Source organism: Phalaenopsis equestris, unplaced genomic scaffold (assembly GCF_001263595.1).
Source record: "Phalaenopsis equestris unplaced genomic scaffold, ASM126359v1 Scaffold233806, whole genome shotgun sequence".
Lineage (NCBI taxonomy): Eukaryota > Viridiplantae > Streptophyta > Magnoliopsida > Asparagales > Orchidaceae > Phalaenopsis > Phalaenopsis equestris.
Window position 1 is genome coordinate 85,961 of NW_018251738.1, and position 15,415 is coordinate 101,375.

At 34.5% G+C, this 15,415-nt stretch overlaps 1 long non-coding RNA gene across 1 annotated transcript; it reads right to left on the reverse strand.

The window, feature by feature from the left end:
* Positions 1–12,646: 12,646 nt before the first annotated feature.
* Positions 12,647–14,124, reverse strand: LOC110038773. The gene is made up of 3 exons (XR_002295454.1): positions 13,988–14,124; positions 13,136–13,305; positions 12,647–12,928 (listed from the first exon to the last, which is right to left on the reverse strand). It is a non-coding gene; the product is annotated as an uncharacterized LOC110038773 (long non-coding RNA).
* Between the last annotated feature and the right edge of the window lie 1,291 nt (positions 14,125–15,415).

Sequence of the window (15,415 nt, forward strand, 5' to 3'; positions counted from 1 at the left end):
TTTTAGCACACCTCCCATGGCCGTGGGAGGTGAGTTTTTATAAAAATGGCCATGGGGTGGCTCTCAGGGCATAAGCTTGGGTGCAATGTGGTGCTTAGGTGGAGGGCAGAGGAGCTCCGTAGTTTGATTTGGATGAGCTGGCCTCTAGGTTTGATTTGGGTGAGGTGCCATGCGAGTGGCTCTCTGTTTTGGGCATTTCTAGCCACTAGGCCGGCCAGCCGGCCAGGGGAAGGTGGCTAGGAGCTCAGGGAACCCAGAGGAATCCATCACAACAATTTAATGCAAATGTTCTTGGATTTGGCTAAGATATCTTAAGCATGTGCTTTTTTGGAAATAAGATCCATCTTAAGCATGTGCTTTTGGTACATAGCTTGATTTAGGTGATTTCATGGTGTTTGGATTTGTCACTAAGTCCAACGGAGGAACCCAGAGGAATCCATCACAACAATTTAATGCAAATGTTCTTGGATTTGGCTAAGATATCTTAAGCATGTGCTTTTTTGGAAATAAGATCCCTTAATTTGGGGGACCTTTGGACCATGGCTTGATTTAGCTGATTTCATGGTGTTTGGACCGGTCAGTAAGTCGAACTAATGGCTATGGTGGAGTTAATTTTGTGGCTTTAAGGTGGTTAGGTCACATTTAGTGTATGGGTCCAAGTGGGTGGAAATAACCAAAACTTGGGTTTGGGCTAGGTTAGTCATGTCAATTAGCCCAAATAATTTTTTCATTTGGTGTAGATGATCATAAGGAACAACTTCGATGAAGGATGGAAGTGGTTTTGAGTCCAATTGAAGGGCCAATTTGAAGGAATTTTGAACTTTAATCAATTTGGTCATGTTGGGCTAGGCTTAAGTCTAGCTTGGGTTAGCCTTGGGCTAAGTCCAAATTAATTATTGTATGGAGTTAATTTGGTGGCTTTAAGGTGGTTAGGTCACATTTAGTGCATGGGTCCAAGTGGGTGCAAATGACCAAAACTTGAGTTTGGGCTAGGTTAGTCATGTCAATTAGCCTAAATAATTGTTGAATTTGGTTTATATTATCATAAAAAAGAACTTTGGTGAAGGATGGAAGTGGTTTTGAGTCCAATTGAAAGCCAATTTGAAGGAATTTTGAACTTTAATCAATTTGGTCATGTTGGGCTAGGCTTGGGTCTAGCTTGCGTTAGCCCTGGGCTAAGTCCAAATTTATTGTTGTAAATGGTCAATAGGGACCTCATGAAGAGTTTTCAACATGAATTGGATATCAATTTGGAAGTTAAGGCAATCAATTGGGTAAAATTTAGGGACTTAGCCAATTTGGTGCTAAATTTGGGAAATTTTGATTTAGTCCAAAATCAAATGGATTTGAGGCTTCACCAAAGTAAACTGGTGGTTGATTTTGATTTATAAGAATGTTATAAAGATTTTGCAACATCAATTGAGGCCAATTGACTAGGCTATGGGTTTAATTTGGTGAGATTAGGTCATATGGCCAAAATTGGGGTTTTGACCTAAATCAAAATTGGGCTCAAATAATGGGCCAATTAAGCCTGGATTTGGTCTAGATTGGTCATATCAAGAGTTAATTTGAGTTTAGGATTGAAATTGGGGCCAATTTAGATCATATTGATGGACATTTGGGTTGAATTTCGAGAAATTTGGGCCATTAAAGGCAACTTTGAGGGTTTTAGTTAAAGGTGGTCAAATTGGCCAAATTGGGTCAATTGACCAAATTGGGTCATGTGATAATTGAGAGAAATGAAATTGGAAATATTTGAGATTTATTGGGATTTTGGTTCCAAGAGGGGTATTTTGGTAATTTGGGGGTGCTTTAGGGGTAAAAGGCCAAGATGGGTATTTTGGTAGATTTGAGGTACCAACCATCACCAATAAGCCATGGACTATTGGAAACCCCATTTTGGGTCCTCTACATAGTGGTCTTAGCTAAATCATAGCCCGAGGGCTAGTAGGTTTAGGGGACCATCTACATGAGTATCCCAAAAGATCAAGGGCTCTAGGCTAGAAGTTTGAGTTCATGGTTGTGAGTGAATGTGGGTCTAGATAAGTGTATTTAGTACCTTAGCTCCAGACCAACACCCAAGGTCAACCTTAAGGTCTAGCAATACTAAGGGTGACTCATCTTGAGTTTCCCCCACAGTTACCCCATTTACTAAGTACTTAGAGGTTGAGAGCAATATGTGAAACTTCAAGTTGAGTAGAGAAGAGGGTAGAATTTCTAGTGCTGAGGGTTCCATGTCTAGTTTTCTAAGAATAGTCAACAGAACAGGAAAAGTCCTATGGCTAGACCCTAGGCTACTAAAGAGGAAAAACTAAACCTCAACAAAAAATGAGGTCAACAATGAGTTTTCCAAAATTTTAAGGGACCAACTAAGTATATTTGACTAAAAGCCTGAGGTTGTGAGTGTAAGAGGGGGAAATCAAGTGTGTGTGTGTGTGTGTCAAACTGACCAAGGCCACACCACCCAAAGTCCACCCTAAGGCCAAAAAGTCCTATGGGGACTCCCTTTGAGCTCCCTCATACTAGCCTCATCCACTAAATGTTAGAGGTTATAACCAATATGTGGAACTTCAAATTAAGCAGTTTAGAGTTTCTATTGATGAGGGTTCCTTTTCTAATCTTCTAGGAATGTCAACAGAAAAGTCTTAGGGCTAGACTCTAGGCTATTAAGGAGAAAACTATACCTCAACTAAAAGTGAGGTCAACAAACGGATGTTAAAAATTCTTTAGTTTATTTAATTGAGCACCGTCAGCCAGTAGTGTATCTATCCTTCGAGGTAGATATATTACTTGTGTTGTTGTGCTAGATAATTTAAACTATTGCAGATATGAGATCAGTTTGATCTTGTATTTTCAAAAATTGAAATATTAATTTTCTTAAAATTATATATATATGAATTAAATTAAACATCTTTTAAAATCAGGCGTAGAGATATCAATTCTGATGACCAACAATTTCTAATTTTGTGATCGACAGATTTTGGAGACTCTGCTGGGGACTAGTTTCTCACTTCATTACGATCAAAAGTTTTATTTTCATACATCAGTAATGTATCCATGTCCCTCAAGGACCAGATTACTCTTCTTCCGTTGACTTGCTTCATCCATTTCTTTCATGGGTAAGTATGATCAACTTATTTGGACTTCAGGGCCTTCTGTTTAATCACCTTTAAATAAATAGGTTCAGGGGTCCTTTAGGGCTTTTTCTTTTTTGTGCGGTTAGACTACTAATATGTGTGTTTGTGAACTAGTTTCACCGAGGTGATGGGCGTTGTGAGGTCGGTCCCGCACTAGGTCCTAAACTTCACCATTTTCCTCATATCTTTTGGGTTTGGTTTGTTATTTTGCAAATTAAGCCAATTCATTGCGTCTTTTAATCTCTTTCTTAATTTAATTAAATCCTTCAAAATTTAATTTGCTTAACAAAATATAAGCTTAAATTAAAACTTAAAACCCTAAAAAAAAAAAAACAAGAAAGGTTTACCAAGTCCAGACTCTAAAGTCCTCTAACTCTACCTGAACGACCCCTTGTTAATTTTTAGTGTTCACACTAGAGTTGTGAGGTATTAGTCAACTACTAACCCTAAGAACTTTGCTTTTGAAGTTGCTATGATGGCATTCCCAACTCTCACCTTCTCCTACAACTTGCCGACCAATCGTGATGCCCACAACATCGCCCCGACGATCAAGTTTTTGAGCTGGATTTGATGAACTTTAGGTTTTGCTTAGAAAAGCACCATTTGCCATCATGAAGGTTGCCGCCCCGAAAGTACAAGAACTGTCTGTTGAGTTCAACTTGAACTGCCCCCAGGATTTTCCTTCTTGCAAGAAGGCAAAGATCGTTGTCGCCCCAACATTCGTTGAGTTTACCGTTCCTGTGCTCATTCACTCGAGAGTAGTTACACCGACTGTGGCCTAATGCTGGTGGATTTAGTGTGTTAATTTTGCAAATATCTTTAAATATTACAAAATACATATGACATATACAATAGTAAATATGCAATATAATCCCAACAAAAATAACTTTAATGAAAATAGTTTTATCTTTTAAAACTCTTTAAATTACCAAATCCCTTAAGAATAATGCAAGTATATGTATCACTTAAGTAATAAAGGGCTCTAATGGAGTCCTAGATATCAATCCCGCAGGGATGTTGGAAATGCCTATTAGTAAATTCATACAATTATAATGTGAATTAAAATTTTAAACTACAAAATTAAAGTGCTAAATTTGAATATAAAGTAATAGAGTGAATGTGAAATAAAATGCACTAAAAAGATAAAGTTAATTAAACTAATTGCTAAACTTTCAAAAGTAAAATTACAAAAACTAAACAAACTTTTTTGATGAAGAGTTCAAATTTAAGAAAGTATCATTCCCTTTACAATGAGTATATGAATTATGAAGAAATTAAAATCACTTGAAAAAAATATATATATTATTTTATGCCAAATAGGAGCAACCTGTTCTTTAACTCTTCCGAGTGCATAAAGAACATTGATTAATCCAGAGCTCTCACTACTCCCTCACCAGAGGGCTAACAATCTCGCTTCAGTTTCCAATCAACTAGACCATATTGGAGATTTTAATCTGTCACATTTAAATCTCCATTTCTGCATCCAACAAAGTGTATTTCCATATTTATTTTCAACTCTATGGATGACATGCTCTCCATTGAAATAAAATGTGATTCTTACCATGATATAGAAATGATAGCCCTTTTGGAACATATGTTTCTCAACTTAATTTAACAATTCAATTGGCCAAATCAAAAATTAAATGAAGATCAGAGTTCAAATCATCACAAATTATTGACATTTAAAACCGTATAAAACAAAATTAATTCTTCACAAAACCATACCTCAAAGTAGGTAGAAGGATAAAGAAGACTACTCATAATTTATGAGAAAGATATGATAAGACACATATTTCATATGTAAAAATAGATTTACAAAATAAAAGAAATAAAAGACACAACTTATCTCACATTCATTCCCAACAAATCCCTCGAAGTTTTCTTCAAGCCTTTCTCTCCTTACAAGTACTCTCAATTTTCTCTTAGAAGTGTAATCAAGAAGAAATCTCTCACCTTCCCTCTTCTCTTAAAATCCTTCAAGAAAATATTCAAGCCCTTGACTTTCTTTCTCTTTCTCTTTTTCCCCACCCTTACATGCCACCCCCTCCTTGTTCTTCAAAACCTCTCTTTTATTAAAGGCTACCTCCCTCCAAGAAGAATTCAAAATTCCCTCCAAAAAAATTCCCTCCAAAATTTTATCCAAAAAACAACCCTTTTGAATTCAAAAGATATGTCCATTGATCCAAGAGACATATCCCTTCATAAAAGAACCTTCCAAAGTGTCTAGATGTATTAAATCACTCCAAGTGGTATTTAGAATAAGTTTCCCATTGAATATTCATGCAAAATTCATTCTGAACCGCCTTAATCCACAATAGTCGTCTCTGGCGCCATCTTGCTTAAGTTCGCATTATTATGGGTTTTGGCACTTCAGTCGCTAAATATGGCGCATCTGGTGCCAACTCTCCATAGAATGTTGCTTCTGATGCCAATCTCGCTCATTTAGCGCCAGAATTCCCAAAATTTACTGTTTTCGCTCCAAATTTTGTCCTTCTTGCTACTTTTTCTCCAAATACCTAAACTTGATAAACCTGCAACAAAAAAACATGAAAATACCCTTCTTTAACCTGTAATATCACAAAAAATAAACATGAAATGTATACTTAAAAGAACATATTATTTTGGTGTATTAAACTCTCCCAAACTTAAATGTTACTTGTCTTCAAGTGACACTTTTATTACATAAAAGCATATGACTTATAATAGATTTTAACTTATAATTCCTATATTTTAGTTTAATAAATAAAATAACAATATTTAAGAAAAATCTTTGATAACTTAGATTCAAACTATAAGTCTAAGAGTAGTTAGTAATCAAATTTAAGATTTTTGAATCTCTATTCATTTCAAGAACAATTGCAATTTTTCATATTAAGAGTACTTGATCACATGAAAGAGAACCTCTTGAAAACTTTACTAGTAATGGTACTAATACTCCAATACACGTTTAAAAAATGTAACAAAGCCTTTTCCTTAAGTTGATTCAAGTGAAGCCAAATTTTTGATTAGGCATCTCCTCAAGCTTCTCCTCACTCATTTTTCTTTTTTTTTTTCCTCTCTTTTTCTTTCATTCTTTTCATCTTTTATGATATTTTCAATCCTTACTTTTCTTTTCTTTTTCAAGTGAGGATTACTATATCTGGATAGCCTTTAATAATTTTCAACTTAACTATCCTCTTCTTAAAGTCAAAACTCCTTACCTTTCTTCATTTCATAAATTCATATTAGTTTATGATTTTTCATAAAGTTTCATTCTTTTCTTCTTACATGAAACTCTAAAATTCTTAATACTTCAAAAATACAATTTTGTTTACTTTAAATAGAAAAACTTAGTCTTATCTTTTCATTCCAATTTTCTTTAACTTAATATTTGACCTTCATTATTAAAAACTTTTACCTAAATTTACCATAATGTTCATAAGCATAAGTATAGTCATTTAAAGTTAAATCTTAATATCCCAGGTCATGTTAAATAATTTTAAAACTATAAGTTAATTAAGGATAAATAAAATATAGTTTACTTCTTTTTAAAAGAAAATTTTCCTTTCCCCAAACTTAAGGTTTTTAGTGATTTAAAAATGTTTAGTACAAAAATTTGTAGGTGAAAGAAAACAGTAAATGCATGAAAATAAAAACTAACCAGTAGAGGATTTCTAAGAATGAAACTGAGCTTTGTTATACTGCAGGTACTAAATTTAAAAACACAGAATTTAAAGCATTAAATGAAACATAATATATTCTAAGCGATTTGCTGAACATTAAAAATAGAAAAAAAACTAAAAATAGTAAAAGTGCAGTAAAAGTAAGAAACTACTGTTACTATTACAATTTAGGTCCACAACACAAAATGGAAGTTCTTACCACAACTATTTTAAATGACATCAACTAACAACACTAACAACATAATAACATAATAACAAAGATAACAAACAAACAAACAAAACAAACTAAACTCCTAAGAATACTAGTCCTCATCACCTTCCTCATCATCATCATCTTCTTCTTTTCTGTCTTCTTCTTCATAAATAGGAGCATAAGCAGTGAAGCTGGAGCAAGTTGGAAATTCCACATTGTATTCACCCATATGATATCTAACCATAGCTTCCTTAAAAGCTATATCATGTTGAACTCTCCTCTGCTTATAATCATCATGATAAGCATTTCTAGCTCCAATTTCTCCAATCAAATTCTACATATTAACTATATTGATTTGTTGAATAATAAACTACTCCATTAAAATTTCATGTGAAGTAGAGTGAGATGTAGAGGCCCCTACAACTGATGTAGAGGGTCCATCAATACCTCCACTCCTAGACTCAACAAATGATTTTACTCTTTGAACCCTATGTTTTCCAAAAGAATTTTGTGGCTGCAACCTTTTCTCATTTCTATTGTACTCTACTCCTGATTGCTCACATAAATTGAAAATCATGGCAGGGAAACCAAATCCACTAGTTGTAGCACTATTAGCTATAATCCAAGCATGATGAATGATAAAAGCACCAACATCTACTGCCATCATTTTCTTAATGCAGAAGTTTAGCACTGCACTATCCTTCGTTACTCCACTTAGATGATTTTTTGGAAGTAATTTAGCAGAGATGAAGTGGCGCCATACCTTTGACTGAGTAGTCATCATGGAAGAAGAGAAGTTAACTTTCTTATTATTTTTAATCTTCCTTCCTCCTCTTACATCAGTCAAAAAAGTAATCACTTCATCTAGTGATGAGTTGTTCATCATTAATGCAACGTATTTGCAATGGAATACATTTCTCAGTCCATAAAATGCATTGATCCTATCTCTTGAAAATTCAACTTACTTACCTCTCACAAGGAGGTGATTGTCCGTGGTAAACCTCAAGTTGGCATAAAAACTCTCGAATCATTAGTACAATCTCTACTATAATGAAGTAGCAAAACCTCTTCCAATTTCTATCGACGATCAACCTCTCGATCTCGCCACCTGGGTTAGAAAATGCACAAATACCCGTTTCTGGATCAACTCTTTCTATTCCATTTGAGTGTACCTGTTTCTGGATCAACTCTTTCTATTCCATTTGAGTGTTATAACAATGTTAGGCTTTGAAATTCATGAATATCCTTGCGTCAAAATCAACTGTCGGCTTTCATTTCTTTACTCGTGGAGCGATTGGAATTTCTATGAAAATTTAAATAAAATCCAAATAAATTTAAAAAAAAAAGGTCTAACTCCCCAAGTAAGATTATTTAGTAAGAAACTTTTCACCATGAATTTTCTTCAAGCTTTTCCATGAAAAATCTCAAATTTTGGATCTTCCATAATGTAGAAAAAATCCTTGGTGGAAATAAAAAATTTCTAGGTTAAAGTGAAGCTCTTACCATGAGAAGATGAAATCTAAGATCTTTTTGCCTTCGAAATCTTGGCCTCCGAAATCTTCTCTAACGTACATAATGTGAAGCCCCAGGTCATAGTTTGTCACAATTTAGAGGTAGGAGACGACCCAAATAGTAAAAATGGAGATTACTGTACGATTTCACGATTTTTAGGCAATCTGGCGTTTTTGAGACTTTGGCGTATATAGCGCCAAATCTGGTACATCATGCACCAACTCTCTGTAAACTGGCACTTCATGCGCTAATTTGGCTCATCTGGCGCCAACGTTTTGATTTTTCAAGATTTCATTTTCTGTGGAAATCTATTACGTACTGCTTTACATCCTCCTCTAATTAACTAAAATGAACATTTATAATCATAATTTAAACATTACTCTAACACCAAACTTTTAAAAACAACACAAAGCTCACTTATATATAAAAAATCCATGTTATTACAAACTAACATTTTGCAAGCCAACAAACATCTCCTTCAGTGTCCAAAGAAAACTGAAACATCCTAACATTGAAATCTAAACATCACAATACTAAACAAAAACGTAAGAGTTTAACAAAAAAAAAGTAAATGCAATCCAACATAAGACATTAAAACAAATAAGCAGTAGTAAACAAAATGTTCGATGCATAAATTAAGTTTAAACATCTTTTTCGCTCGTCCTCCAAGATATCTCCCATAGATTGGTCGTGTACATACAAGTTGTAGAAGGGTCGATAAGGATATAAGGAAAGTCATCAGTTGAATCTTCCCTAATCCAATCATGTTTCTTGAACATATGTACCATGTACCAAACCTATGTACCAAACCATCTTCAATACGACCAGTATGTTCAAAATATTCCTTTAGTCTCCAATCTAGGTGATCCAATATTTCAGAAACATTCCTAATTGCATGCATTAGGTTTTCTATATTATTAATACTTTTAAAAAATACATTCTAACTGAAGTAAGGCTGAATAGGTGATAAATTCTGGGATGCTTGATCCATCAGTACATTCATATCTTTTACATCTCCCATTCCAATACAGTTGCAATAGACTTTTAGATCCATCGGCTTCCAAGGAGGAAGCACTTTCTCCCAACTCTCATAATGTACTTGCGATTGACTGTATAGTAGTAAAATAGTGGATGGATGCCCCAATCCAGTTGCAGATCCATTGAAAATCAAAACCAAAATCGATTTTAGAATTATTTCTCCAATATCAATCGGTTTTTTAATTTGTTACAATAGTTCAGAATAACACTCTTCTTAGTTACCTTATTGATTTTCATAGCGGGAAGTAATTTTGATGCAATAAAGAAATACCACGCCTTAGAAGCAGGATTTAACAATGATGAAGAAAAACTTACATTTTTATCATTTCTGGCCTCCCAACTTGCATCTTCATCTGCAAGGTATCGATAGAGTTCATTCATATTATCTCTCGTAGGGTTAAAATTTGTGTAATGACAAATAGGCACATTTTCAATCATAAACATCTTGTTTATTCTTGAAGGAGTGAATTGCACAAACTTGTCTCGCACATAGATAATTCCTTGGTTGATTCAGTGAAGATTTACATAAAACTCTTTCACCATAAGGACAACTACGACTGCAGTAGTTTGGAAAAGCACTTCACAGTGTCTTTGAGCAATAATATTTTTTACATGAGTATTCGGTATGTTGAATCCTTGATTCACAAACCCCCTTTTTTATTAGCCTCTTCTTCACAAGAACATGATCATGTAACTTCTGCGCATCAAAACTGATGAACTTTCTCTGGTTGAAAATTCCAAATCAAGTGGAATTTTTAGGGTGGGACGCCATTGAAATTAAAAACCAGTGACTCTTCCCTCATTTTCCCCTTTAAAATTGACTTTAGAATTAGTTTTTGGGAGTTATAAGGAGAAGAATTGGCCAAAAGCTGCCATTTGAAACGTTTTAGTCATTTTCATCGCCACAACACTTCTTGAGCTGATTCTGGCACATCATGCATCAGCTCTCTAGAATATGCCGCATCAGGTGCCAATCTGGCATATCATGTGCCACTTCCAAAAAAAATTTCCATTTCAATTTCGATCCAACAAATTCTTAATTTTTCCATACAATTAGGTAAATAAGATGTTTTTAAATATTTTCTCAATGTCAAATTTTCTCAAATATGTTGAATCTATAGAAGGACAAATATATTAATATACATAAAATATTTTGAACAATAACATAGAAACAATATAAACAACAATAAATATGGGTTGCCTCCCACAAAACACTTGGTTTAATGTCGTCAGCCCGACATTCTCAGTCTTTACTTTGGGTGACCCAACATTTCAGCCTCTTTAAAAACTGGTCTTTGACCATCAAAATATGGTTTCAATCTATGTCCATTAACTTTAAATATCCTTCCAGTCTTCAGATCTTCAATATTAACAGCTCTATAGGGATAGACTTTAGCAATTCTGAAGAGCTCTTTCCACATAGAATTTAGTTTTTCTGGAAATAATTTCAATCTTTGATTGTATAATAAAACTTCTTGTCCAGGCGCAAATTTCTTTTTTATTATCTTTTGATCATATCATTCTTTCGTTCTTTCCTTATAAATTTGAACATTATCGTAAGATTCATTATTAATTTCTTCAAGCTCACTCAATTGCAGTAATCTTTTCTCACCAGCATCTTTCAAATTGAAATTGAATTCCCTAATGGCCTAGTAAGTTTTATGCTCCAATTCTACTAGTAAGTGACAAGTTTTCCTAAAATCTAATTTATATGGGGACAATTCTATAGGTATCTTATAAGCTATCGTGTATGCCCATAATGCATTATCTAATCTAACTGACTAATCCATTTTATTAGATTCACACTTTTTTCCAAAATTCTTTTAATTTCATGATTAGATATTTCGGTCAAAGCACTAGTCTGGAGATGATAAGCATTTATAATTTTATGTATTATCTTATATTTATCTACAAATCTTGTAATGGTTGCATTCCTAAAATGAGAACCTCCGTCGATAATGATTACTCTCGGAATTCCATATCTTGTAAAAATATTTTTAATTAAAAATTTTGAAACACTCCAAGCATCACATTGAGGTAAAGCAATTGATTCCATCTATTTTGAAACATAATCCACTGCAACCAATATATATATTTCTAAATGAAGGTATAAGTGGTCCCATAAAATTCATTCCCCATGCATAACAAATTTCAATTTCCAAATTAAAATTAAGAGTCATTTCATTTCTTTTTGAAATATTACCTACTCTCTGACAATGATCACATGTTTAATAGCCAATTGGTCAGTATGCATAACACATTTAGCTCTAATTAGATATGAGATAAACTTAATAAATGCAAAAAAAATTGCTAATAACTTTCTTTCAGTAGTGGTATAGTTAATTTGAGCATCATTAAGTCTTACTAGCATAGTATATGACTTTAAAAATTTTATCATATTTTTTCCCTAATATAAATCCAAATGCATAATGACTAACATCACACATTAAGGCTCTGTTTAGCGCAGCTGCAGCTTTACAGCTTTTCAGCTGCAGCTGCGCTGCCTCAGGAAGCTGCTGCGGGGAAGCAACTGCAGGAAAGACTGTGGAGAAACTGACTGTCTGTTTGGTGCAGCTGTGTGAAAACAGCTGTGGGGCAGCTATTTTTGGAGAAATGACCATGCTGGACAGCTGTGTGAAAACAGCTGTGGGGCAGCTATTTTTGGAGAAATGACCATGCTGTCCCTGTTTGTTAAAACTGTTTAAAAAAACTGTAACAAATACATTGTTGAAACTTCTGAAGCAAAAATTCATTTTTAAACATAACTGAAAGTTCATATACCCTCACTTCTAAAAGAATATTTTTTTTAAGTTTAATAATTTAAGCAGCAAGTATTTAAGATACTACAGGAACTATGATGATGATGCTCGTCTATCAACTATATTTAACAGAACATATAAAGAGTTTTAAAGTTGCCCTTTAACTCAACTCATCTAAGCTCCTCCCTCAAATATAATTAGAGAAATTTACATACATACCACACAATTTATATGTTTTATAAAAAAAAACATAGCAAAAGTAACAAAGACAATCAAAACAAACTTTTTTTACGTAACATCAAATTTGTATGTAAATGCAGTGGTATGTATGTAAATGCTCCTGTTTCAGCTCCCATATAACAAAAATAATTGAGTACAGATCAGACAAGTTACAAATAGAGCACTACAAACATTGAAAATTACAAAGCAAACACCCAAGTAACACAATATGTTTTTTTCCCTCTCTTGCCGCCTAAAGTAATGTCTGTAATGTCTTATCTTTATATTTTCATATGAGTCATATGTCAGTCATACCTTCCACCCTTTCTTTCCTCTTTACTATGTGCTCTCAAGAAAGAACTCCAAAAGCTCAACAACGCCTTGATCTTGAAGGATAACTCCCAACATCTAACAAAGATAAAGAGCAAACAGAAGCGGCAATCAACAATAGAAGAGAGTCTGAGGACTGATTCAAGAACATCCATATAACACAATTTATATCTGGTATTACGCCATGCCAATTCAAAATTTTTAACATAGATATTCCATGTTTCAATTGAGATAATCTGCACACTGCATGAATGAATTTTCAAAACTAATAAGATATTTTCTTACTAAAATATATCCGAAGAGCAGTGCTTTATGATTTCATCAATGCATATAGATGGTTATACATTGCATTACTAGCAATGGATGAATTTGAACAAACAAATGTATTCTTAGAATTCTTCCAGCAAAATATTCGTGGATGCTTTGGCCATTATCTTGAGATAAAGGAGATCAACCTGTACATAATGCAGATTACAACATTGCAAGCATGTTTGCTAAGGAGACTACAAAAGATTTGGATGTGCAAGTAGTTATGACAACACAATTTTGCATAAGACTGTTATATTAAAATTATACCAATTTTTTGGTTTCTAAGAGAGGAAGTTGATAAATATTGCATGTGATTATTGATCAATATTTTCTTTCTGACTTTGTTGTTGGTCTAGTGTACAAGAACTATCCACTAAGAAAATTGTGGCTGAGCGGATGGTCACTGCTTCCGCTAGATCAACTTGAAATTTTGACCTTGAAATCAAGGACATTATAAGAAAGAAGTAATGTTCTGAATCTATGTAAGATGTTAAGAGTGTGATAAGTGGTTAAAGTTTGGTTAATTGTTTGGATTGATTAGCCTGATGTAGTCATGTAGTCTTAAAATACCTCCATTTGGAGAATAAGATATGAAAATAAATGGATAAACTTTCCCCTTCTTATATTACTCCTTTTTTTCTTTCTTTTTTTTTTGGAGTATGTGTAGCTCCAGGTGCTCAAGGATTGATCAAGTTCTCATTACAATAACTAAACATAACAGAAAACTTATTACTAAATAACCAGCTTCATCAATGAAGTGATGACCCTGAAGAGAAAATCAATGGAACATGAATCTAGTTTTCATGAAATAGAGGTAATTAGGAGTACCTCCCCATTAAAAGAATGCCTCTCACATGTTTAGTCTTACTAAATTCACCGATCACAGTTTTTTCAGCTTCAAATCTCTGCTTTTCATTCATGGGCGCAGTTCTGCCCCAACAACATCAGCAACTTGTGCAACAAAACCCTTATCAACCTACAAGAAGACCTGAACACTTCGTTAAACGGAGGAAATATCAGAGAAAAAGTCCATCGAGGACAGATAAGGAGCCGAAAGAAGTGGTCCGTATTATAGCAACCTAACCGGCCAAGATTGAAGATGTGATCAACGGTCTTGGGGGCAATCTCAGGAAAGAAACCAAACTCTATATCTCTGTAGTTTGTCTGCAAAGTGAACGAATAAAGGCTTTCTAATCAGCAAATTTGCACGTCTAATGAAGTGGGCATGACATACCACGATTTGTGTTTATAATTCAACTGAGCTAAGAAAAATGAATCTGTATGAACCATCAAAATCAGAAGACTACAAACTAAGGTCAATTCTGAGTGATAAAAACAGCCGCAAGGAACAAAACAAAATAAATTCATAAAAAAATTCTAGATATACAACAAATTCGCAAACAGATGGCTGCAATCGATGGACAAGAGATGCAACCCGATCCAGCGAGAGACCTAATGCAATCAAACAACAAGCCTAGTGATGATGAGAAGGAACGTGCAAGGAAATCAAGAGATCACGGTAGACCAAAGTCAATAAACCTGAAAGACAACACGAGCCTAATCGAGATGAGGTTCAGCTGTGGCAAGGGACAGATCAATTGAGAGAAAGAGTAGGAAGACGGCGGCGACGAATCCCGCCGAACGCTGCTATATCGTGTAATCACCGCCAGTTCTCAGATGTGACCCTCTTTCTACAATTCTCCTCTGTAAACAATGTCTTTACTAGAGGAACTCATGCGGCTCGGCGGGAAGAAAAAAGGGCTCGAGGAAGAAGAACTCACGCGGGAAGAAGAAAGGGACTAGGGTTTTTGGCGGGGCTCGACTGGTTGTTAGAGGAGGCTCGGCGGGAATAAGAACTCACGCGGTAAGGAGAGCGCCGAGAAGAAGGATCCTTTTCGCGAGCTAAAAGCTATACCGCGGGGTGAATATAGCTTCCGGCTTTTCTCCCGCTTTCACTTTGTCGTGTCGCAATGCTGCGAGCCAAACGCTTCCTTTTCGCGATTCGGGCCTGCGAAGCCGCAAAAAAGCGGCCCCAAACGGACCCTAATTCAAAAGGTTTCTCCCAATCAGGTGAAACAATTATAGAAGTAATGATCAATTTTTCCTTTAAAGTTTCCAAGGCTTTAAGGCAATTTTGGTTAAAGTCAAACAATTTTGGTTAAAGTCAAATTTAAGTCAAATTTTTTAATCAATTATAGAAGTTTGCATAAAGGCTTTGTAATTTTTGAAAATTTTTTATTATATCGCCTATAAAAT